The sequence below is a fragment of the Eurosta solidaginis genome, chromosome 5 (assembly GCF_040869045.1).
Source record: "Eurosta solidaginis isolate ZX-2024a chromosome 5, ASM4086904v1, whole genome shotgun sequence".
NCBI lineage: Eukaryota > Metazoa > Arthropoda > Insecta > Diptera > Tephritidae > Eurosta > Eurosta solidaginis.
This window is the reverse complement of record NC_090323.1, coordinates 229,547,051-229,574,867: the sequence shown is the minus strand read 5'-3', so window position 1 is coordinate 229,574,867 and position 27,817 is coordinate 229,547,051. Positions and strand designations below refer to the sequence as shown.

Here is a 27,817-nt window from a genome sequence, read left to right as displayed (position 1 = left end):
TGGTGCTAATATAATTTTCTCCAGCGTCTAGTTAAAGAAATCACACGATAGGGGTGTGAAAGCTCGTATAGTTTCGAACTGCTCGGTGAGGTCCTTTGCAATTGTGACTAAGCCGATGATGTTGTTGTTGTGGTGGCGATAATGATACCCCCTGAAGGTTGTAGGGAGTGATATCGATGTTGATGGTCCTTTGCCGGATATATATCCGGTAAGTTCCGGTTACAAGCATCATAAAGGTGTTATCTACCATCTCGGGAACGATTCAGTATGACCACATGGAATCTTTTGGGCCATCCCGCCCTACGCCCTCTTACATCCATTAGGAGTTGCCAGAGCCTCGGCTGCTTAATAAATAGGATTCGCCACGGGGGGGTGATGTTGAAATTTCGGTTGGTCGTATAAGTCAAAGGCGGCTTTAAAATCGACGAAGAGGTGTATCGTTCCCGAGATGGTCGGGCTAGTATCTGAATGGTGCTTTGTTACCGAAACTTGCCGGATGTATATCCGGCAAAGGACAATTAACATCGATAACACTCCCCAAAACCTTCCGGGAGTGTCTTTGTCGTTAATAAAACAGCAAGAAGAGGTGATGTGTGTCAATTCTTTTTTCGCGGTTGATTTACTAGATTTACCAGTTCTTAGGCCGCACTGATAAGGTTCAATCAGCCGATTAACGGTGGGTTTCAATCTTTCACACAACACGTACGTTGCTCCCATATAACGTTACAATCATTTAGCCTATCACTTCCAAACACTACGCTTACGCATACATTTACCTATCGTTTACATTCTGGATTCCCTAGTACCATGAGCAATTCCCTTGAAAAATCATATCTGTTGATGGAAAGCTATCTTTAATCAAGAAGCTGCCAAGAGCTCGCAATATTAGCTCTGTAGTAATCATAAAAGTGAAACTCTTCAAATTTCATTATTAAATTTTTTTGCAAGCTTGCATTTTAGTTTGATTTCCCATTGTTCAGTCATTCATAATTATAACATCGACTTGAAATTGATTTTTATTGCCTTTGGTTAATTAAATAAGAATTAGCTTATAATTGCAGTATCCTCGAATTCCGCTTCCCCTTCCCTCTGTACTCATTCCCACAAACTACTACAGCTCTATTGTGCAACTTAGGAAGTAACCAAATTGGGTGCCATTGGCTAATGGGCTTTCAGCTGCAGTAGCTTTAACTGTTATGTCCTTCATTCTGTTACAAAGCATCAAAAGTCTCAGAACTAAATTTAATTAGCCAATTTGCACCCAATTGGCAAAATGCATAGCGACTGTCATAATCATAACAATTCAAAACAATATTGCATATTACATGTTTTTGAATATCGCTATGCTGCAAATAAAATTTTGAATTGAAGAATGGGTGGGTGGGAATCCCCCACTAACATGAGTGCTGTTTATAATTAATTGGTCGAACAAATGACTTGCGCTAAAGGATATTTAACCGGGTCAATTGATTTTCGATGGATACGTTTTAGCATTAACTTTTAATTTTCATTTCTCATTTTACTTTGTGGTAGAAAATCCCCATATTGACTTTACTTTTATTAGATGGTAGTGGTTGTGAGAGACTTTGTCCCTCTATTCCTGTGCAGAAAGTGAGGTTGTTGGTGGCGTAATTACTAAATAAAATTATAAAAAAGAAATTTTGAAGTTAAACGGTTTTATTGAAAACAATACTTACATGAACTAATAATAATACTAAAAGTTAGAAAATAATTAGGAAGGTCCTCATCGCAATCCTCATCAATCTAGGGCATTGATCAGACAATTAAGGAAAAGCGTTGGTCGCGTGAAATTTCTAAAAATGTGAGGCATAGCATAACCTTATTAAAGTTCAGTTGGTCTAATATATGACTATATGACTATCAATACACTGAAAGAAATGGTGCTAGTAAAATCAACAAATGGGTTCTGTTGTTCTTGACTTAACGGAGATTCGGCGAAATTGATCGAATTATGGTTAATTCGATCGAGTTCTTTCTCAAGCGAACAAATTAGTTTAGTCATTTCAACAGAAGAGTTATTTTCGCTCCTAAGTTAACAAAATTTTATAAAATTGACAGATTCCTAATCAATCTAACTGATTCTTCTGTTAACGCAACTGATCTTACAGGTCATTTCAACGGCGATCAACTGTCGATACATGAGCAAATTTCAAAGAGAATTTTACGCTCACTGCGCTCTCTACTTCGTACCTATGACGATGGTGCCACTTGTTAAAAAAAACATCAAAATGAGACAACCATCAAATTGAAAAAACACACAAAATAGAAAACAATAAAAAACAAGTTTTTCAGTTATCAATACAAAACGAAAAAACCTTTTTTGAATTTACTGTGCAAAAAATTATGAGATACCGGGACACCTATTTATCGGGTACAATTTTGCAAATTCTAGTCCAAGCGAAATGCAAAATTGCGCTCTCTTGTTGCAAAAGTTTTGCTTGAACGAACAGGATTTTTCCAAAGTTAGTAACATTTTGTTCAAGTATTTATGAATTTTCACTCACGCGAATGAATCTAATAAGATAATAAAAAAACATCCTTTTTTAATGTTGATGTTTCCGACAAAATAAAAGTTTGAGTTGTTTTGAAATCGTTTCAACTTAAAGTGTTACGAAAATTAAACTTGCCGATTACATGTAAAGTTACTCCAGCGATAAATTACCTTCCTGCGATTTGATTCTTTACTTTTCTATAACTTACAAGTTCTCTTTTTAAAATGTTGCGTCAAACATTTATACTACAATCAAGTGTGGCAACTACATGCGAGAGAAGACATCGAGAATGAGCTGAGCTGCAACTGAAAGAATTGAGAATCAGTTTTGTGACTACTATTTTCATTTCTATATTCATATGTATGTATATGTAGCAAGCATGCGTATTTATGTATTCACATATTTACGTATATATATGGCGGCTGCCGTGGTGTGATGGTAGCATGCTCCGCCTACCACACCGAAGACCTTGGGTTCAGACCCCGGGAAAAGCAACATTAAAATTTTAGAAACAAGCCTTTTCAATTAGAAGAAAAATTTTCTAAGCGCAATCGCCCATCGGCAGTGTTCGGCACGCACTCCGAGTGTATTTCTGCCATGAAATGCTCTCAGTGAAAACTCATATGCCTTGCAGATGCCGTTCGGAGTCGGCATAAAACAAGTAGGTCGCGTGCCTCCAATTTGTAAGAAAAATCAAAGAGGAGCACGACGCAAATTTGAAGAGAAGTTCGGCCTAAAATCTCCTCGGAGGATATCGCGCCTTAACTTTTATTTTACAAAGCTGTCGCAACAACTTTTTTTGTTCATTTGACTACTAAAACGGTCAATTACGAATCAACGATTTGTGCGCAGTTGTTTCAACATCTTGTTGCGATGGATAAAAATTGACAGAAATTTCGGTTGGATTGACTCGTATTTCGGTTGATTTTACCAGACTTTTTCTTTCAGTGTATGACTATCAATATCCAACGCTTTTATTTAATTGTCTGATCAACGCCCTAGATATATGAGGAATGCAATGACTGGTACCTAGGGCCTACCTAATTATTTTCTAACTTTTAGTATTATTATTACTTCATGTAAGTATTGTTTTCAATTAAAAACAAGTAAGGAAGGTTAAGTTCGGGTGTAACCGAACATTACATACTCAGTTGAGAGCTATGGTGACAACATAAGGGAAAATAACCATGTAGGAAAATGAACCGAGGGAAACCCTGGAATGTGTTTGTATGATATGTGTATCAAATGAAAGGCATTAAAGAGTATTTTATGAGGGAGTGGGCCATAGTTCTATAGGTGGACGCCATTTAGGGATATCGCCATAAAGGTGGATCAGGGTTGACTCTAGAATTTGTTTGCACGATATAGGTATCAAATGAAAGGTGTTAATGAGTATTTTAAAAGGGAGTAATCCTTAGTTCCATAGGTGGACGCCGTTTCGAGATATCGCCATAAAGGTGGACCAGGGGTGACCCTAGAATTTGTTTGTACAATATGGGTATCAAAGCAAAGGTATTAATGAGGGTTTTAAAAGGGAGTGGTGGTAGTTGTATAGGTGGTCGCCTTTTCGAGATATCGCCATAAAGGTGGTCCAGGGGTGACTCTAGAATGCGTTTGTACAATATGGGTATCAAACGAAAGGTGTTAATAAGTATTTTAAGAGGGAGTGGGCCTTAGTTCTATAGGTGGAAGCCGTTTCGAAATATCGCCATAAAGGTGGACCAGGGGTGACTTTAGACTGTGTTTGTACGATATTGGTATCCAATTAAAGGTATTAATGAGAGTTTTAAATGGGAGTGGTGGTAGTTGTATATGTGAAGACGTTTTCCAGATATCGACCAAAATGTGGACAAGGATGACCCAGAACATCATCTGTTGGATACCGCTAATTTATTTATATATGTAATACCTGCCAAGATTTCAAGGGTTTTTTATTTCGCCCTGCAGAGATTTTTCATTTTCTTCTACTTAATATGGTAGGTGTCACAACCATTTTAAAAACATTTTTCTAAAGTTATATTTCGTATCAATAAACCAATCCAATTACCATGTTTCATCCCTTTTTTCGTATTTGGTATAGAATTCTGACATTTTTTTCATTTTTCGTAATTTTCGATATCGAAAAAGTGGGCGCGGTCATAGTCGGATTTCGTTCATTTTTTATACCAAGATAAAGTGAGTTCAGATAAGTACGTGAACTAAGTTAAGTAAAGATATGTCGGTTTTTGCTCAAGTTATCGTGTTAACGGCCATGCGGAAGGACAGACGGACGACTATGTATAAAAACTGGGCGTGGCTTCAATCGATTTCGCCCATTTTCACAGAAAACAGTTAGCGTCATAAAATCTATGTCCCTGCCAAATTTCGTAAGGATTGGTAAATTTTTTTTCGAGTTATGGCATTAAAAGTATCCTTGACAAATTAAATGAAAAAGGGCGCAGCCACTCCCATTTTGAAATTTTCTTTTATTTTTGTATTTTGTTGCACCATATCATTACTGGAGTTGAATGTTGACATAATTTACTTATATGCTGTAAAGATATTAAATTTTTGTTAAAATTTTACTTAAAAAAAAATTTTGTTTTTAAAGTGGGCGTGGTCCTTCTCCGATTTTGCTAATTTTTATTAAGCGCACATATAGTAATAGGAGTAACGTTCCTGCCAAATTTCATCATGATATATTCAACGACTGCCAAATTACAGCTTACAAAATTTTTAAATTACCTTCTTTTAAAAGTGGGCGGTGCCACGCCCATTGTACAAAATTTTACTAATTTTCTATTCTACGTCATAAGGTTAACCCACCTACCAAGTTTCATCGCTTTATCCGTCTTTGGTAATGAATTATCGCACTTTTTCGGTTTTTCGAAATTTTCGACATCGAAAAAGTGGGCGCGGTTATAGTCCGATTTCGTTCATTTTAAATAGCGATCTAAGATGCCCAGGAACCTACATACCAAATTTCATCAAGATACCTCTGACTCAAGTTATCGTGTTAACGGGCAGACGGGGGGACGGACGGACGGATGGACGGACATGGCTCAATCAAATTTTTTTTCGATACTGATGATTTTGATATATGGAAGTCTATATCTATCTCGATTCCTTTATACCTGTACAACCAAGCGTTATCTAATCAAAGTAAATATACTCTGTGTGCAAAGCACGCTTAGTATAAAAACATTCAAAGATAAAAAACTAGCAACAAAATAACGAAACGGCATTAGCATACACAAAGTACATAAGTAGATACTTTAAGCCAAAGTTTCATTTTAGGAATTATGACTGTATAGACAAACTGAAAGCAGAAATAAGTATATGAACTAAACTCTTAAAATTTCGAAACTTTAGCACCTGCAATTGATGCAGTTAATTAAAGTGTAACTTGAACAAAACGCGTCAGTGCCAAGATGCAACTGAATAAAAGACTTTAGCCTGAAGTACTCTTTGGATGGCACCACAAGCATTGATGTGCTGTAGGTCAAGTTTCGAGTTGCAACTCAATTTAACTACTTCGAGAACCAAATAACACGCAACAAGGTTCTTGCAGACTCAAAGTTTGACTTGCAGTATACTAGGAAGTAGTGCGTCTGCGCAGGACAGTAAGTGAGAAGTGGGAGTCCTCCTCCTCTGTGCTCGGAATTCATCTAAAATCGGCATTGCAGTCAAACAAAGTTTTGTAGTCCTTAAGGCTGTAGATTTAGTTTGTTTTTATTTATTCTGGAAGGTTGAGCTTATGATTCGATAAATTAAGTTTTAATTAAGAAAAGCATTGAACTTGAGTAGTTGAGAGTACAGATTTTTTTGCTGTTGAGGAGTATGACGACTTCGCCTTGCTATTTTCCTGAAAGGTAACGTTTTTTTGTTTTAACTGTTATAAATAAAAAAAAAAAGTGACTCTTCTGGTATATTTACAACCCACGGATGTGCCTACAAACTGGAGTCTATCTTGGATTAATGAGCTTGCTATAGTTCTAATGGTAATTAAAACTATTTTTACTGGTAACGATCTTTACAAACATTTAAAAACTATGGTTTGAGGACTAAGGCTGGAATATCAGTCCCTTTCATAGAAAGGGACTCAATTCCAGCAGATCGATGTCTTCGCGAATGCAAAATATTCCATCAACGCCATAACGTGATGGATGTAATAAAATAAAAGGACAAATTTGCTTGCAACACCACAGTAGCCAGAAGAAAGTAAGCGCAAACCAAAGAAGTTGGTCCATTTCGCCTCTGCCTCAAACACTGTACATTTTAGTAATGGCAGTGTTCATGAGAAAAGTTTTCGAAAGATTTACGGAGCTGTACGCGTTGGCGACGGCGAGTACCGAGAACGATTTTATTATGAGCTGTTGAGCTTTGTGCAGACATCAACATAGTCCGGCGAACTAAAACAGCGGCTACGCTGGCTAGGCAACACTATGCGAATGAAAGATGATGCTCCGGCTAAGAAATAATTTTTATTGCAACCTGCTTATGGAAGCAGAGGAAGCGGCCTCCACTACGCTGGAAGGACCAGCGAGAAAACAATTTGAATTCCCTTGGTGTGAACAGTTGGCACCAGTTAACTCTACGAAGAAGCGACTGGATCGCCTTTTTGGCCTTCCATAACCCTTAAAGGTTAAGCGTCAATTAGGAACGAAGGTAAGTACCAGGTTCAAGTATAAAAATACGCACTATCACCAAAAAAGTCCTCGACGATCTTACTTATAGCGTGGATATAGCTAATGCCGGCAATATTGGAAATCCAAGTCGATAGCGTTACGCTTCCAACTGTACTGCATAAAAAGAAACAGTATATAAAGTTCGAAAATTACCTAAATTTTCATGAGTATGCAGTCGCAATTGCAACTAAAGTTAAGAAGCGTGACAAAATCCTCAAGTCTCTCGCTGGCAGCAAATAGGATGTAAGGCGCGATAACCTCCGAAGAGATTTTATGCCGAGCTTCTCTCCCAATTTGCGTCGTGCTTCTCTTAATTTCCCCAATAAATTAGCCGAACGGGACCTACATGTTTTATGCCGACTCCGAATGGCATTTGCAAGGCAGATGAGTTTCCACTGAGAGCTTTTCATGGCAGAAATACACTCGGAGTGCTTCCTAAACACTGCCGAGGTGCGACCCCGCTTAGAGAAATTTTGTTCTAATTGAAAAACCTTATTTCTAAAATTTTGATGTTGCTTTGCCCGGTGTGTGAACCCAGGGCATACGGTATGGTAGGCGGAGCACGGTACCATCACGCCAAGGTGGCCGCCAAAGCAAATAGGAAGTTGGCAGCAAAATGTACAGCTTATCCAACCCATTTCTCAGCCTTACCTACCCGTAGTGAATCTTTTTTGTTAAGCAGACGACGCTTTGGTGACCCCAAGTTCCTGAGAAGAGGAGGGCGTTGGAAGACCTAGAAGGTCCAACGTGGCAACATCAAATCGTTGCCAAGATGGTCGGACTTGTATCTTTATGGCGCTATTCCGGTAAGAACCGGATCAATATCTGACAAAGGACCATCCCTTTAGCCTCGTTGTTGGTAAATCCTCACTTTTCAAGTCCTCTCTCTCTCTTGCAGCTTTTGAGGTAGTTGTTATCTCCTTATTGGGGTTCATCTGTCCTACAGATTTAGACCTACTTGGCTTGTCAATACGGCTGGCCTGCCACACAGTCCTGGAACTGAGTTCTTTCTGCCTTTTAAAAGCTGGATTGCTACATTCTGCCAAACGTGTTAGCTTCAGTCTGCCACCGGGTGCTTTTGCGTGCTCATATCGGTTGGAAGGCCAAAAGTTTTTCGCAGAAAAACTCTTCAACTACCTTCGGTTTACTTCTACCGCCTCATGAGCCTTACTGTTGTGAGGCCACCGTTACTTCCCCGGATGGCCTGATATCGGTAAGGCTGTTTTAAAATACAGCCGAATATACCTCTTTCTGCAAATCATCAAATAGGCACGGTCCATACAACACCCTGTGTTGAGGGTTGTCAGTTATTGGTCACAACTATCCAGCCATCCTCCTATGAGGCGGAAAGACGGAGTTAAGACCCCAAACCGCCCAGCCACATAATGGGGCGCTATGGAGTTGGGCTAAGTCCTTACACCATATTTCTGCCCAAAACTTTTGAGAGGCTGATATATGTAGATGTAAAATCAAACAAGGATTAAAAATTCTTCTGAAACACAACATGCGTACAGCTATTTGATCGACGGCTCGGGAAATACATACCTGCGCATCTAATATCCGCCAACGCGGAGAGGACGGATATGGGATTACTTGATAGGAGGTAAATTGGTCTAGGCCTTAGCCAGGAGGTGTGCTCCTGCAGGAAAACCTTGTACCAAATATCTAGAATTCATTCTAGACAGTAGGTTGTCGTGGAAGTTCAGCTTGGAGGAGAGAGTGAAGAAGACCTCGACGGCACTTAATGCATTTAAAAGAATGCTGTGGTGTACGTAATTTGGATATTTACAGTATTTGTAAAGCGTATCTCATACCATGGAGTCCTCGTTTGGTGAACGGCTATTCAAAAATGAATGTACCTTAAAATTTAAGGGAGTTTGTAGGTATCAATACTTAGCATAACGACAACCCTGAACACAACCCCGACAGCTTGACTGTATGCCATTCTGCACATTCAATTTCTTGACCTGATGGCGAAGAACATAGCGTTAACAACTACAACTAGACTCAACGAATCGGGGCAGTTTGAGCGCAGACCATACGGAAATCATATCGCATAGCACAATATCTTAAAGTATGCTAGATATTGCATTGATAGGCGCATAGGGATAGATGGGAATGAAAAAGCGGATGAGCTTGCTTCACAGGGCGCATCGCTCAAAGTTTGTTTCGTAGACTTTCCAGATTGGGCGAGATTAAGATGAAAGTTTCATATAATTGACTAAGCAGAAAAGGCGTGGAACCAAGCGGAGGCTGCAAGTTGTTGAAGATTAGGTGCAGGTCTTACAACTTTCCATTAACAACCTAACATTTACATAGGGGATTGTAGGCTCATGATCGGTATTCTGACTGGGCATTGCTTTGTGGCGTCACATGCTTATAAATTAGACGTTACCAGTGATATCAGTTGTAGGAAGCACTGGTTGGAGAAGGAAACGATCGAACTCATTTTGTGCTAGTGCCCTGCACTCGCAAAGCTAAGACTCCAGCTATTAGGAGAGGTACAACTAGATGAGATCTAGAAGCAGCAGGTAGCATAGCTCCTAGAAAGCTTTTAGCATTTGCCACGAAGACGCAGGTATTTTTTACATAGCTTCCGAACCGCAGTGGGCTAGGGGGCTTACAATATACCCGCGTAAGGTACGCCTGTCGTAAGAGGCGGCTAAAATACAAAATTGAATCAAGGGGTTGTGTAGTGCCGCCCTCTCAACGGGTTGCCAGCGCAATAAATATCTTGTCAAACTCACATAACCGTGGCGAATCCTGTTTTATTGACAGCCGAGGCAATGGAGACCCCAAGATCCTCATGTAACTAGGGCGTGGGGAGGGCGGGATGCCCCAGAAGGTTTAATGTGGTCATATAAATCGTTCCCGAGATGGTCGGGCTAGTACATTAATGGTGCTTTGTTAGCGGAACGTACCGGATTTATATCCGGCAAAGGACCATCAACATCGATAACATCCCCAAACCTTTCGGGGAGTGTCTTTATCGTTGATAGAAAAACACATAGCTTCCGGTTTCTGATAGGGTTTTTCAGTTTGATCGTTGAGCAAACTTCTGGTAGCACTATGGACTCATTCAATCTATGTGAAGCTCTCACCGACCAGCCAGTTCAAAGTTAACAAACCGCGCATCATCGATAAGGTGACTACCCTAGTGAGGGAAACATAATTCTAGCTAAAGCCACCAGTACTTGCGATATAAAGAAGATTGCATCGTTTTTGGGTCTTGTTTGTTTTTAGACTTTTGTTGTGGCTCGTTGATTGAATATTTTACCTTAAGTAATTTTCGTTGAATGAAAATTCTTCAAAGCTTTAAGATTTATGTTTAATGATCCAATACCTTACAAAGAAAAAAGCACAGTAAAATCAATTCATGTCCCTCTACACAATGAGCTCCTTTCTGGTACCACTTAATTGACAGCAATTGTACGCGGCCATTGTGCAAATTCATTGGCTTCGATGATAGGTGAAATTGGCACAAGTGCAGGATCTGAAAAACAGAAAGAACAACAAAAAAGTAAAATAAATTGTTATGCATACATATATACGTTAAAATAAATATAAACAAAATCTTAAATTTAAAATATAAATATAAAAATTTTAAAAAATTCCTCTCCTACGATTCATATTTGTAAAGTAGATGGCAATGCAGCGCCACAAAGTGGTTGACACCATTAAACAGAAGGAACCATAAACAAATATATTGAAAGCGCCAAGTGCAAACAAAGAAAATCACCCGGCTAATACGACAGCGGCAACAAAACACCACGGGGGTAATGTGTTAAGCGGCAATTACTCACCGACGTGTGCCGTACGTACGGACGTTTGTCATACGAAACACGTTTGAGCGAACCCTCAAGCCCGTAGGAATCAATGTGTGCGTCTGTGTACACGTACATAACATATTTGTGTGTGTATTGTTTACAGATAAGCACTGTTGCCATTGACCATTTTGCATGCATGCTTATGGAAACATCAACTTTTTCCAATTTAATTTTTGATGTTGTAAAAGGCTGGAATTAATCGTAAATAAATATAAATAGAACACATATTTATAATCTGCACTTTTACATAATTACTTCGAATTATTTTCACAATTTTCCAAACTTTAATTAGGCGTTTTTGCATAAAACTGCAAACGGTCAAAAATTAGCGCACAAAAGTTTACTAGGCAACTCTTTCTAGTGAGAGAGCGATCAGCTGACACGTTCTTACGGAAAATATCAAAATTGTTTTGATTTCTACGTTCAGGGGTACGTACGTACGGGCGTTGCACGTCGGTGAGTTTTCGTTTACATTGCACACTCATAAGATAGGTCGTGTCAGCTGACAAGTTTTTGGTACGTACGTTCGTGAGTAACTGCCGTATTAGCCAACAATGGCCAAACGTTAACAAACATAACACCAACAACAATAAAAACAATACAACACAATTGCTGTCCACACAACAAAATTTTTCATTGTTATTGTATTTCCGCATCCGATTCTATTGGAAACGGATGAAGCGTTAAGCAGCGCTGCCGTTGATGCTTTCCTTTCATTTGCTCCTACAAACACAAATATAAGCACATACATACATATGGGCATAAAACAACACTGAATTGGTGGAAAAAGTACATACAGGCAGTACAACTATAAATTATGAACAGCATACAATTATAACTTTTTCAGAGAGATGCAACTATTCCGAAAGAGCCGAACTTGTTGCAACTACAAACTCAATACTGTATACACTATTGGGTTACTTCAGCAACTAAAGAAAATCTTGACTAATCTCATCTAGTTCTAATTGCTGTCCGAGCTGCAGCAGTTTCAAATCCTCCTATAACATGATGTGATTGTACCTGCATTCATTGTGCTTCTCATGGAATTCACTTGGACCGTCTTCCACCATACTAGTGATCCTTTGGCGACAAACGAATTGATAGGTGAAGGTCAACTTACAGTTTAGTGAATCTATGTGCTTTTCCTATAGCAGTGCATCACCCCCTGCGTAAGTGCGATCATACAGGCATTTCCATAGATATTCCCTTACGGACGTCAAAGGAAACTTGCAAATTAAAAAGGGTTGGATCAAAGAGGCATAGGTGTGGACGCATTATTTCCATATTTCAATGAAGAAGATGATGTGGTGACATAACGTCAATTGACGTTGTGGCCACTTCAAATGGCCAATAAGTCAATTAAAGTTATGACCATGTGAAATTGTCACATCATCAAATTTCAAACGGTTACAATGTCAACGATAATGACATTATGACCATTCTGCTTTTCCGAAATAGTCATAAAGTCAAATCTTTTTTCTCACAAGGTCAATTATTTTGTTTATCACCTCCACGTTTTGGAATATTTGTAGATGTTAAATCAATGTTACGTTTAAGAAATAATTCTGACCGCAGAGTTTTGGTAGTACTGCAGCTTTTTCCAGTTTGTTCTTTTACCCTCGGTTACCGTATCGGCGACACTTAGCTATCGATGTTTGTTTGTCTCTGCCTTAAGTGCTACAAGAGAGAGACTTTAAATTTTGTTGCGGATCCGAAGTTATGTGCTAAAGTGGCTGCATGCTCATAAAAAGAAGGTCTTTATTGAACGACACACTCTGTATATTTGGGAGCTGGACAATCAGTAGCATAATATCATCGATGTGGATATCTAATAGAGCAGACAATTGCTTTTTCCATGTTGCAAGTAAGGTTCGGTGATAGTGCCAAGTAACGCGAGGCGTAAAAATAGAAAAAACTTTAGAGATTGTGGTTAATTGAAAGCATAGCTCATATCTAGGAAAGCCAGGATCTGTTACCATATCAGTGCAGCGGCCGACTTAGGAAACAATGTAAATACAGAAATTAAACAAAAATCGGAATAGGATACCCCACACTTAGATCTTTACCATTAAGAGAAGTTAAACAATTTCCTTTCACACTAAGCCATAGCAGTGGTAACATAACCCCACCCAGTGGAAAACCTAAAAACATCTTCTTGGCTTCCACTTGAATATTACTTAATGCTCTCTCTATGAAAAATAATGCAGGCGGAGTGCTCATGTTATAAATTGTTCAGTAGCTGGTAACTCCAAGCTAGCCCGCTTACCGCAAATATGTAACTCTAGGAGTATTTGTCACATTTTTAAAACAAAAACGAAATGCAAATGGGCCTCACTCCAGCGGCTTAGGGGCTTCGAATGTAGGTGTGCCAGTCGTAACAGGCGACAAAAAATACCTAATCGCCAGCGCATTTTATAGCTTCTCCAACGCAATTGTTTCTTAAACAGCTGAGGCTACGGCGACCATAAGTTCCTCTTGGAACTAGGGGGTGGGAGGTCAAATTGGCCTAGAAAATTTCATATGGTCATACTAAAACTTTCCCGAGCTGGTTGGGCTAGTACCATAATGGTGCTTGTTACGGGAACGTACCGGACCTGCATCCAGCAAAGGACCATGAACATCGATAACAGTCCTCAAAACCTTCGGAGAGTGTCCTTATCGCTTCAACAACAATAGCAACAAATGGGTCTGAATTTCTGGAGATTTCTATGATCGCGGACATTTGAAATGTATACAACATTGGCCTGCCTCCACTCTAGTCGAATATGCTTTAGCCCAACAAAAGCCTGACAGATACATAACAACCAGGGCATCATCAGAGAGCAGTTTTTTGGTAGAATGGCTAAGAAAGATCGAACCTGAGTATTTAAATTTGTATTGCCCACTCAATATTATTTAGCATTACTAGTCCTTTTATTACCCCAGTTTAATCTCTTGGTTCATTTGGACGATGTGTTTTACTGCTCCTTTTTATTATGCTCTGCAAGTATTCTGGGGATTTTCTGCAGTTGGCTGGCATATGTTTACCCCAAATGCCTAAGTTTGGGCCATATGGACAAGCGTCCAGCTCTGCCGCCGAAATGCTGAGCAGCGCGGCACTCAGACACGTTTTACTTTTAAATTATACAAGGGTACAATGATATCTCTGGAAATTGTCATGCTAATCTTGGCCCATGCAGGCACCTGCAGACAATTAACCCTCTGCTTATCGACAGCTCTTACCAAATGGTGTTAAGTATCGAGTTATTTTTGGCCAGTAGTTGACTCCATGAGATCGGCGGACCTGTTGGGAACTACCTAAATTGATCTGCCCATACTAGTTAGGGTGTTAACAGGGCACTTCGCAGTGGAATTTGCATACAGTGTGCCCCAGCTATGGTAGCTGTATGGACGACGATGACGGGGAATAATCCAGTCACTTTACGCTCTTCTGTTAAGTATTCGACAGACAGTGCACTTAATACCTCAATCCAATCTAATGAAGCCATTCGCTAAATGGAAATGCCACCGATCAAAGTAGGAGTTTACCCATAACTGAACAACTATCACCCCACCTAACCTAAACTAAGCACTTCTGTTTCTGCGAAAGACGATACGTAGATGACATAATATGCGTTTGAACTACTAATAACGAAGAGCTTGTACTGGAGTACCTCAACAAGCAGCACGGAAATATAAAATTTACAATGGAAACCGAAAAGGACGGAGGAATCAACTATCTAGACCTCACGATAAATATAGATAAAGAAGCCAAAAGATTTAACTATGACATATATAGAAAGTCAACAGCCACTGACACAATAATACACAATACCTCAAATCACCCTCAATAGCATAAAAATGCAGCATTAAGGCACTTGGTACATAGACTTGAAAGAACACCTCTCACACAGGAGGCATATAAGAGAGAACTTGAGGTCATATATAATATCGCTGCAAACAACGGATATAAAAAAGCACTAGTAGATAAGCTCAGAAGGACAAATGGAGAACCAAAAAGAAATAATGAAAAGGGAAATAATAGCTGGACGACTATGACATATACTGGTAAAGCAACATATAAATTGGCAAACTTCTTTAAAAAATACAATATTAACACAGCATTCAAAACATCGAACAATCTAAGGCGAAAACTAAGAACTAACATTAACTCAGAGGATCCGTTTAGCAGCCACGGCGTATACAGGCTTACCTGCGGATGCCAGCATAGTTACATAGGAAAAAGAGGACGGCAAATAAGAACGAGGTTCAGAGAACATATTAGGGATTACAACAAAAAAATACGGAATCCAAACATTCAACCCGAGTCTAACTTCGCGAATCACATTGTCGAGAATGAATGTTCCCCAGCAAACATCAATAAAACAGTTAGGGTTCTTCACATACAAGAAAAGGGCCGCCGTCTCAACGTACTCGAAAACATGGAAATCTACAAACAGAAAACATTCGACGGTAGAATAATAAACGAACAGATAAACACAATTTCTGACACAATATTCGAGCCTTTAAAACTTGTTTACAGGAAACAACGTAATCACACAGGTACAACAGACAAACACACAACAACAAATAACAACAGTAAACAAAAAACCGACAAAGAAGGTCAAACGACTAAAATCACAGACTTTTACCTACCCCAGTCAGCCACACAAATCGATTAGTAAACCACCTTCGGTTCTGAATGAACACACAGCACATACACATAGCTAAATATACACAAGCATCAATTTGGGAATACCTGCTCATATACCTACGAACTATAAATACAGGACAAACGACAACAACAGATCAGAACGAAAATCGACACTAATGATGGCACAACGCCGAAACCGGTTTGTCTCAAAACCAAATTTGACAAGGGATGACGGAAAATCGTTCCAATATACATCACGATTCATTATTAGTGTTTCGAAAGAATTTACTCCATTCGAGATGATTCTTTAGTGGATTTGATATGAGTGTAAAGCTCTTTCAGCATTCCTACTTTCTTGTTTGACAGCTTTGTTGTAAGAACTGAGTAAATTCTTGTTTGAATACTTTTCAAAAACCATTTTAGGGCCCTTTACTTTGGCTTAGAAGTTTCCATCATAACTGCTCGAGCCAAGTACCCTCTTATGTGGTCTAAGTCCTCACGCATTTAGTCATCACCTTCAGGTTCTTCATAATATAAGGAAATCGATCGGTCTGTTATTCAGACTAGTGGTGAGATTGTATACAAAGAACTGGTTTGATTGCAGGGAAAATTCATACGAACAGAATAAACATTTAATGAACATATATTTGATTGCATTTGTGCTTGTTTGTATATTTATTTTCTCTGTTTGATATCAAATATTAGTCAGTTTGCATTGTCACAGAAGCAAAGCAAATGCATAGACCAGGGTTGATGGTATTGTATTAACAAATACAGCTATAAGTGGGTGGGTGGGACTGAAACTAGTTTAAAGACTTGAAAGGGTGCTGAAGATGAGGATCGTCACTGATGATATTAATATTTGAGCCTAGAAGCATACAGAGTAAGGATACTCGGCCGTGCTCACAGTCAGCTATTCAGCCAGTTATGGTTTCAATAGCTTTTAAGCTCTAAAATTGTTCATTGGTGTCCCTTGAAAACAATATTGGTTGACGCTGAAAGCTGGTGTCTATCTTGGATCAGCTTTTCGGCTTTGTTACTAGGCAGCAGGAGAAGTTGTTTTATATAAATGGCAAATATTACACTGTGTGACAAAATATACAAAATGTAATAAACTTGCTACGTGACAATAGAATACTTATAATTTTCAAGAGGGCTTTGAAATCTGGACTTTGAAAACCCATTTTTCATAAATTTAAGCAAGTATTGACTTACACCTTTATTCCCATTTCGCCTAGGAACAAAAGTTTTATGACATCCACCTAGGACGGTGAAAAAATGGTAAATTTATTTTTAGAAAAGTCAGAGAAATTTCTATATAATGGATGTTTTGTGCATTTGATATTGTAACGAATTCTGGAGATTTCTGATAATAACGCCCCGTCTGCTAAAATAAATATAAGAAATAACTTCAATATTCAGTATTGCAAAATGGTTTTTACTTCGGGAGTAATACTTCCCTGCGTGTTTAAATCAAACTGATTAATTATTCCTCAGCTTGCGCTGCTTTTATACTCTCGTTTATCTCATTCGCCAATTCTCCTAAGGTCTATTCGTTTCACGAACCTGTGTTTTTAGAACAGCTGCACCTCATGCTTGGTTACCAGCTATATCATGTGTATTTGTAGTTTATGCTTCTAGCCAAGTGAGTGTTTCTATCGGAACCCGCCTATGGAAGCAGAGGTAGAGGGCGGCCCCCACACCGTTGGAAGGACCAGGTGGAAAACGATTTAAACTCCCTTGGTGTGACCAATTGGCGCCGGTTGGCGGAGCGAAGGAGCGACTGGCGCGCCTTGTTGGACGGCCATAACCGTTTAGACGGTTAAGCGCCAATTAAGTAAGTAAGTAAGCTTCTAGCCATATGCGAATATATATGTGAGTATCAACTTCTTCTCTTACCTGATGACTACATATGTGTATGTGATATATTATTCGTCAACTTCTATGTAAGTTTGGCTGCTTGCTGTTTTTGTTGTTGTGATTATTTACTAACAGCATAGTGATGCTAATATTAGCCACAATATTGCAAACGTTGCTATAGAAGATACAAGCTATGGATCTATGGATCGTTAACAACTTTTTGTATCCAGCACGTACTTGTACACAATACTATTATAACTTTGACATGATAAAGGTTGTTTGTAATGGCATCAAGAGATAGATAGTAGACTTCATTATTTAAAAATTATCAGCATCGCAACAGATTTTGATTAGACCATTCGTCCGTACGGCTTAGTGAACAGACTTTAGTAAAAATTCTGTTTCGATACACTGACTTATCTGGACTCAAATTATATCGCACTTAAAAATGGAAGAATTCGGGCTGCAACCGCGGTAAATTTTTCAATATCTAATTTCTCAAAGAATGATAAATTAATGAAGAAAATGTGAAAATCTTTGAATAACTAAATGAAAAGCCGGTAAAATTTGGTAGGTTGTATGTACTAAGTATAATATGTATATAATAATATATTTATATTCATAGTATATGCAGTAAGGCTCACCTGCATAGCGGTAAGTTACATTTTTAACTCAGAGTTGTCCTGACATACATTTTTCAAAAATATTTCAAATTAACTCTAAGTTAAAAAGGTAACTTGCCGTTCTGCTAGTAGGTCTAAGTGAAAATTACCCAAAAATATATCACTGAATTAAACTAATATTTCACGTCAGTATTCACACCGTGAAGCAAAGTGCGCGAGTTTAAAAAAATTTTGAAATTACCTTCTTCAGGTAATCTTTCAATAACACTGCTATGGGTTTCAAAAAAATCCTGCTTGTTCTGCACCTTCTGTTATCATTCGAATCACTTAACTGTCTGTTAAAATGACCGTAAGGAATGAACAATAAATAAATTAATCATATATTCTGTAAAGAAGAATGTTTTTTATTCACTATGGTTGTGGTACTTAACAATTCAATTGCTCGCGAGTTACACTTATAGCGTTCTAAAATCAAACTGATTGACGATCACTTGGACTGCGCTGCTTTTATACTCTCAGCATGCCTCGTTCGCCTAGTTCTCCTAGGGTCAGGATATTTCGAAAAGGCCCCCGCGAATAGTTGCTTTTATTTCTCCTTTCTCTACCTCATAGTTGTTTGTTAATTTCTCGCTTCTGTAAACATATTGTATTTTGCCCTCGATGTATAAGTTTGTATATGCCTGGATAGTATGCGCTATTTGTTGCTGTGTACATGTATATGTGACTGTTTTCTATTTTGTCTGCTTGCTTTGCTGTTGCTGTTGTCCATCATTTATTACAAACAGGATAGTGACGCATCGGAAATTGCTAATATTCGCCACATTACTATTATTACCATAAATCATATAAAAATCCACCAATCCCAACGATATTTAGTTAGAGCTTTGTCTTTGGTGGCAATAACTGTCTTGAAAAAGCATGAAAAATCGGTAAGACACGCCCACACTTAACACCCAGCCTCCCGTCAGAGAAGCGGCAAAATACCCAGTTTTTAATGAGCTAAAAATTGTGATCGTGGAGTTTGCATGAATAAAGTTATAGGCGACCGCCGTGGTGTAGCTTGCTCCACCTACCACACCGAAATCCTGGGAAAAGCACCATCAAAACTATAGAAAAAGATTGTTCTGTTGCTGTTGGGCAAACACTCCGAGTTAGTACCTTAAAGGTGCTTGTTACCGAAACGTACCGGATATATATCCCGCAAAGACCATCGACATTGATAACACTTTCCAAAACCTCCATGGTCATGTTTCTCTATCTCTAAAACATGAACAACTACAATATCACAATATTCAGGAATCCAGTCTGATAGATTAAGCTGCAGATGCTACGAGTATAGCACAATCACAGTTCCCTCTCCAAAATTCAATCTCGGTGTATAATTTTACATCACTACGCGGTCAAAAATGTTAGTTTATTTTTTAAACCTTGCAAAGTTTTTGACCAATTTCAATGATACCTTGGTTTTAATTTTAGTCCAGACACTTGATAAATATACTTTTCGATGAAAAGTTTAAAATTAAACCAAAAAGTTTTACCCGTACCGCGTTATTAAACTTGGTTGGTCTGTTTTATGAAGAGAAGATAAACTAATGAGAAGATATGAGAGAAGATATGAGAAGATAAACTAATTTTTTAACATATTTGGGCTTATTCAAAATCATTCATATGTGATCGTTCCGCTTTAAATTTTACAAGGTCCGCATTCAAGACCAGAAAAAAGGGGGTCATATATGTAGACAAAAAAGTTTAAGATTTAAGCTAAAATTTTCAACCCTGTACCACTATCTCAGCCCCCTGTCGTAAGAGGCGACTATAATACCAGATTCAAGGGACAATGTATCGCAACCCTTCAGGTTGCCAGCGCAATATACAGCTTCTCCAAATCCAATTGTCAACCTCACCTATCCGCGGCGAATCCTGTTTCACTAACACACGAGGCTATTGCGATCCCAAGCTCCTCATGGAACTTGACTGAGGTGAGGGACGGATTGCCTGAAGGTTTAATGTGGCCATATAAATCGTTCCTGAGATGATCGGGCTAGCACCTTAATGGTGCTGTGCTACCGGAGCTTACCGGATCTGTATCCGGCAAAGGACCATCACATCGATAACACTCCCCAAAGCCTTCGGGGAGCAACCTTATTGCAACAACAACAACATCTCAGCTCCCCCTTTCATTCCTCCCTCAAACCATATCTTATGTTCCAAGCTCGGAAGCAAGCAACTGTCATATAGTTCGTTTAGGGCAATAACTATTCACCTTCTCAAAGGCTATCATTAAATATCCGTACTTCAATTGAAAAGTATCTGCATCTGTCATATCTCTAGGCGTTTATTTCGTTGCAAATTTATTCCATTTGCATGTTGTTCGTTCACGTAGAAAATCGCTTTCATATTTGAGTGCTCCAAAATATGATACAAAATTTTTTTTTTAAAAGCAACTTAATCCCTTTTTAAAATATTAAAATTGACTGAAGAAGTAATTGATTCTTCTCATAGCGAATGCATTTGTTTCTGACGCCATGGCATTTAAATATTGAGAGATTTTTAATTAATAAATCATGCCTTTAATGAATAACAGCCGGCCGGCGGAAGCGTCGGCCACCGTGGTGTGATGGTGGCGTGCTCCGCCTATCACACCGTATGCCCTGGATTCAACTCCCGGGCAAAGCAACATCAAAATTTTAGAAATAAGATTTTTCAATTAGAAGAAAATTTTTCTAAGCGGGGTCGCCCCTCGGCAGTGTCTGGCAAGCGCTCCGATTGTATTTCTGCCATGAAAAGCTCTCAGTGAAAACTCATCTGCCTTGCAGATGCCGTTCGGAGTCGGCATAAAACATGTAGGTCCCGTCCGGCCAATTTGTAGGGAAAAATCAAGAGGAGCACGACGCAAATTGGAAGAGAAGCTCGGCCTTAGATCTCTTCGGAGGTTATCGCGCCTTACATTTTTTTATTTTTATTTTATTTTTAATGAATAACAATTTTAGAATGGATTCTCATGCTAATTCAGTGAAACATAAAAGAATTGCATGTCACAACGAAATTGATATCGCAAAATAGAAAACGCAAATAATCTGTTGCTAATAAAACCACACATTTTATATAAACTACAAAAAATTTGCATAAAATACAGATAAATGATGGAGCGACACCGGCATTCTGTTTGTGGTTGTCACAACGGTGAAATAAAAACAAGTAAGGAAGGCTAAGTTCGGGTGTAACCGAATATTACATACTCAGCTGAGAGCTTTGGAGACAAAATAAGGGAAAATCACCATTTAGCAAAATGAATCTAGGGTAACCCTGTAATGTGTTTGTATGACATGGGTTTCAAATGGAAGGTATTAAAGAGTATTTTAAAAGGGAGTGGGCCATAGTTCTATAGGTGGACGCCATTTCGGGATATCGCCATAAGGGTGGACCAGGAGTGACTCTAGAATGTGTGTTGTACGATATGGATATCAAATGAAAGGAGTTAATGAGGGTTTAAAAAGGGAGTGGACCATAGTTGTATATGCGAAGGCGTTTTCGAGATATCGACCAAAATGTGGACCAGGATGATCCAGAACTGTATGTCGGGTACCGCTAATTTATTTATATATGTAATACGACGAACAGTATTCCTGCCAAGATTCCAAGGGCTTTTGATTTCGCCTGCAGAACTTTTTCATTTTCTTCTACTTAATATGGTAGGTGTCACACCCATTTTACATAGTTTTTTCTAAAGTTATATTTTGCGTCAATAAGCTAATCCAATTAACATGTTTCATCTCTTTTTTCATATTTGGTATAGAGTTATGGCATTTTTTTCATTTTTCGTAACTTTCGATATCGAAAAAGTGGGCGTGGTCATAGTCGGATTTTGGCCATTTTTTATAACAAGATAAACAGAATTCAGATAAGTACCTGAACTAAGTTTAGTAAAGATATATCGATTTTTGCTCACGTTATCGTCTTAACGGCCGAGCGGAAGGACAGACGGTCGACTGTTTATAAAAACTGGGCGTGGCTGCAACCGATTTCACCCATTTTCACAAAAAACAGTTATCGTCATAGAATCTATGCCCCTACCAAATTTCACAAGGATTGATAAATTTTTGTTCGACTTAGGACATTAAAAGTATTCTAGACGAATTAAATGAAAAAGGGCGGAGCCACGCCCATTTTGAAATTCTCTTTTATTTTTGTATTTTGTTGCACCATATCATTACTGGAGTTGAATGTTGACATAATTTACTTATATACTGTAAAGTTATTAAATTTTTTGTTAAAATTTGATTTAAAAATTTTTTTTTTTTTAAAGTGGGCGTGTTCGTCATCTGATTTTGCAAATTTTTAATTATATAGCACACATATAGTAATAGGTAACCTGCCTGCCAAATTTCATCATGAATGCTTCAAAGACTGCCAGATTACAGCTTGCAAAATTACCTTCTTTTAAAAGTGGGCGATGCCACGCCCATTGTTCAAAATATTACTAATTTTCTATTTTGCGACATAGGTTCAACGCACGTACCAATTTTCATCGCTTTATCCGTCTTTGGTAATGAATTATCACACTTTTTCGGCTTTTCGAAATTTTCGATATCGAAAAATTGGGCGTGGTTGTGGTCCGATTTCGTTCATTTAAAACAGCGATCTGAGATGAATGCCCAGGAACCTATGTACCAAATTTCATCAAGATACCTCAAAATTTACTCAAGTTATCGTGTTTACGGACGGACGAACATGGATAAATGAATTTCTTTTTTCGCCCAGATCATTTTGATATATAGAAGTCTATATCTATCTCTATTAGTTTATGCGGTTACGGATTACCGTTATGCGAACAAAGTTAATATACTCTGTGAGCTCTGCTCAGCTGAGTATAACAAAGCCATCCGATGGAGTACTGCCACCTTTTACACACAAAAAATGCATAACTTTTAGGTTTGTCTGTGTGCGTGCTATGAGCACTTTTATTATTGCCAATATTATAAAGTTGTTGAAATATTTATTAACGCTCCACAGACAAAAGCAACTACAACAGAGTGAGGTTAAAAGCAACAACAACAAAAAACGTAAGAGCGAATTGATATCAAATGAAAGTTGTTATAGAAAAAGCGCAAAAGTGCATACAAAAATTTGAACGCAGCTACATCTGAATATGACGCACTAGTGATGGTGTGGTGAGGAATAAAGGAATCAGTCATACATACCCGGTTGAATAATGCCGCAAAGAGTCGTGAAGTGCAATTAGATGGCTTGTTTACGGATATGGCGACCTCTCTCTATCAATCCTTGCTTCTCTTTCTCAATACATAGCACTTGTGCTGGAACTTTTAGAAAAGATGTGTATATCATTACTAATTAAAACACTTAACAAAAGGTATTGATTATAACTAAGGCAACCCAAAATATGCAAAAAGGGAAACAATCGTATGCGCTGATATGTCATTAAAATCTAAATGTATGCTTAAAGTATGCTTTATATTCCGAAAGTTTATGCTTATTGGGCAAAATGCCTCAAAACTTGCATTTACTTTCTAAAATGCTATGCGTTATAAAGTTTCATTTGAGCATCGCAAGCACCTGAATTTGTGTTGGCTGAAGAACTGTCTGTCCGATGATAAATTGTATGCAGGTTTATGCCGTGTCCGCAATTACAAAAACAGTAAGTACGAGTAAGAGATAAAAGATGAAAAAGGATTCAAGGGGTTGATGAGGGCAATACAAAGCCTTTTAGCTTTAGAGATTCCGCAACCCAATTGTCAACTTCAACTAAGCGAGGAAAATCCCGTTTGCGGACTTGAATTTATCATACACGTATTTTGCAGGCGATGCTATGACAAGACTGGTTGGCCTAGAAGGTTTAATGTGGTCATATTAATCGTGCACGCAATAGTCGGACTAGTACCTCAATGGTGCTTTTTACCAGAACGTACAGGATCTATATACGGCAAAGAGTTATCAACATCGATAGTACTCTCCAAACCCTTCGGGGAGCGTTTGTATCGTTACTACACCAACAAAAATAGTAAGAGATAATAAAAACTCATCTATTATAACCATAAATAATAAAATACTTTAAATAGATAAGCTTTTCGCCACATTTACGGCCAAACTATAGTTCTAAGGTGAAACAAACATATATTTATCGATGAACCTTCTCAAGGAGAAATGTATGCCATTAATAAAATTTCAAAAAAGTAACAATTTAAAAATATCACTAACATAGATGTCAAACACGTTTTCAATCTATGAAACTGTTGTCACGCACACTACGTACGGAGGTTTTCAGTTTGTTGCTCAATGAGAAGTTTCTTGAAACTTGATGGCAAGATTCCACAGTTTGGTACAAACTTTCTTATCACTCGCCCATGTATCACCTAACGAATCCTTATTTAGTGCATTGTCATCGGGTTCTCAAGTATAGGTGTGAGATGAAAAGTTTTGAACTCAATGGGAAAGTATCTCAAAAACTAATAGCAAGATTTCCCCTATTCGTACAATTTTCATAAATATATAGGTCTTTGCGCCACCTAGCGGATCATTTTTCAATTTTTATGCACATTGTCGTGGTGACATGATCCAATATAATGACTCAAGTTTCTAGCTCAATGGGAAGTTGTTTAAATTAAATCGCAATTCCCCTTGCTCTTTACGTGTTTTCCAAAAATCTCCAAACGTCCCTATCTCGCCCCATTTGCTGGATTTTTTGCTTAGTATTGCTTTTAGTAGAATCCTACGCTATGTTCTAAGTTCTAAGTCTATAGCTCAGTGGGAGTTATTTAAAAACCAAAATCAAGATCTCCAATCTCGTATGAATTCTTTAATTATCTCGATAGTGTATTACCTACGGGATTTTTTTCCTTTTGTTGTATTGTCACAATACCCGGATCTAGATGTAAAGTTTCAAGTTTCCAGGTCAATGAGAAGTTGCAAAAAAAATCGATCATAGGGTTCCACCTGCCCCATCTACTTAGAAGAATTTTTCATCCTAAGTATTTGGGGCCTCATTCTCTATTACGGAGCAAACGTTCGTTTTGTCTCAGACACGAATTGTTCATGCCTTTGCATTTTGTTGAATGATAGCAACATGTCACTTGACAACTGCTTTCTCCTTCTCAATACGCTATGTCAAGCGTAAGAAACAAGCAAATATAATAGAGGATACCTTTGCTAGACGAAATCAATAAGAGATGATTTGTTTGTATGAGCTTTCTTTCGGTGTTAATGATGCCGGTAGTTCTAAAAGATCTTCAAACTATGTTCATAGTGTCAAGACCCTAGCCAACCGGGAAGTTACTTACAACTCGACCTCAAAGTTTCCAAATCCGGGCGAGGTACTAAAGCTTCATGATCCCTTCGACACCTAGCGACAGTTTAGTTTTTCCTCATGTTGTATTTTCATCCCGTTGTGAATTATCTTCCAAGTTTAAAGTTCGACCCCAGCGGACATTACTCAAAAATCCATTGCAGGATCAAATATTAAGAAAAAGTTAAAAGACCTGCCAAGGTTTAAACAGCCTGAAATAAATTCTTTTCTCCATATAAGTATCCACATTTTAACCATTATTCTTTTTGTATTCTTACAACTTACTTATCTTTCGGTTGAGTGAAGATGGTATCTTTATCTCGATATTTGGCTTATTCTCAGACCTTTCGTCAAACTTTACCTGTTTCAAGCCTCCCTCACCCTGGTTGCAGTATTAGTGTCTCTACATCTCTTTGATTCATTCAGCAATACGCTCCCAGCCTTATAACCTCGCCCCTTGCACTAGATTCCAGGATCCAAAGAAGGAGACGAGCTTGAACACAATATCTTTTGTTTTGAGGGATGGTTAACGTTATTAATTTAAAAATTATTATAGCGGTCTTTTACGGTAGATAAATTTTAAGCCATAACCAGGTATTTGACTACCTAGAACAGCACATCACTAATTCGTTTACAAGTACAGCAAAACCAAATATTGATGTTGTGACTACAATCGACGGTGACAGCATATGCCAATGTAACATATGTAGAAATGTGGTGTGTTCGTATAATATGAGCAAGAATGTATAAAATGCAATATATGTAATAGCTAACTACCAATGCGCGTGGGAAGAGTTACGTTAGCAATAATCAACGTCAAAAAAGATCCTGTTTTTTAGCTCTTCGTCCAGAGCTAGCAAGTAGGGATCTTAAAACTATTCGATTAATATAATAATCGAATTTCGATTATTGTACTCTTATTAATCTAACTTCACTATTCGAATAGTTGGCTTGTTTAGATTATTCGAACCTTACCAAAATGGAATATTGATTTTATCAAACATGTTTTTTAAGAGTTCTTTAATTTAGTTGAACTTTATAACCACTGAGCAAATGATCCGGAACTGAACCCGGAGGTAACCTGAAATAATCCCAAAAGTCATCAAAAAATTACCACAATTTGAGTCAGAACTGATCTGGAAAGTGCCCCGAAATAGTCTCCAAAAACCATCGCGAAATTACCCTGAAGTGATCCCCAAATGATCTCGGGAGAGTCCTGAAATAGTCCCCAAGATAAACAAGAAATTACCACAAGTTGGGGGTCAATGACTAGCAATAACCACGAAATAAACTCCAAATGAACCTGCAATAGCCGCAAAATTATCTCGATATAACTGAGAAAAGTGGCGAAGACCATCCTCACGGTCCCGAAATGACCTCAAAATATCCCCAAAATAGTTCTCAAAATATTCCAAATGACCCAGAATGCACTTCAATTAATCCCGATATGACTTGCGGCGGCCACCGTGGGGTAATGGTAGCGTGCTCCGCCTACCACACCGGATGCCCTGGGTTCAAACCCCGGGCAAAGCAACATCAAAAATTTTAGAAATAAGGTTTTTCAATTAGAAGAAAATTGTTCTAAGCGGGGTCGCCCCTCGGCAGTGTTTGGTAAGCGCTTCGGGTGTATTTCTGCCATGAAAAGCTCTCAGTGAAAACTCATCTGCCTTGCAGATGCCGTTCGGATTCGGCATAAAATCATGTAGGTCCCGTCCGGCCAATTTGTAGGGAAAATCAAGAGGAGCACGACGCAAATTGGAAGAGAAGCTCGGCCTTAGATCTCTTCGGAGGTTATCGCGCCTTACATTTTTTTATGACTTTCGATGGACGCCGGAAGAGTCCACAAAACTTTCACGAAACAGCCCCAATTTCACCCCAAAAACCCACGAAATGATCCCAAATAAATCCCGAAGGCCATCCTCATGTGTTAACGAAATGATCTCGAAATAGTCCCTAAAACCTTACCGCTACCGCTTCGTTACAAAGAGTATATCGTTCGTAGTTTTTATTCTGCTTTTTGCTCCTCTCTACAACACAAAGTAGCTCCACAGGTCTATACTCTATGTACATTCAGATCCAAAGCAGTAGCAGAACATATTTTTCGGTAGCAGAACAAATATTCGTTTTTTCAGTATTAAGCAATTATTTGAATAGTTCGATGTTAAATTATTTAATTCTAAAAATCGAATCATAGCACCCTGGAAAAATTCGAATACTCAATTAATCGGATATCACGAGTTCTACATGAAAGGCAGACCTTATGGCCCATTTGTTAAGTCCAATGTTATCAACGTATAGAGCATACGCCTATTATTCACGATCCTATAATCTTTTAATTTGCTTATACAATTATAATTCCCAGCATCGCCATAGCAAGGGAACATCAGAATTGCA

General features: G+C 38.3%; 1 long non-coding RNA gene across 1 annotated transcript in view; it reads right to left on the bottom strand.

The window, feature by feature from the left end:
- Positions 1–10,512: 10,512 nt before the first annotated feature.
- The window catches only part of LOC137252708 (uncharacterized), a 231,875-nt gene continuing 214,570 nt past the window's right edge, over positions 10,513–27,817 (bottom strand). Inside the window, exon 4 of the long non-coding RNA XR_010953651.1 lies at positions 10,513–10,673. This is a non-coding gene — a long non-coding RNA (uncharacterized lncRNA). The remainder of the gene's footprint in view (positions 10,674–27,817) is intronic.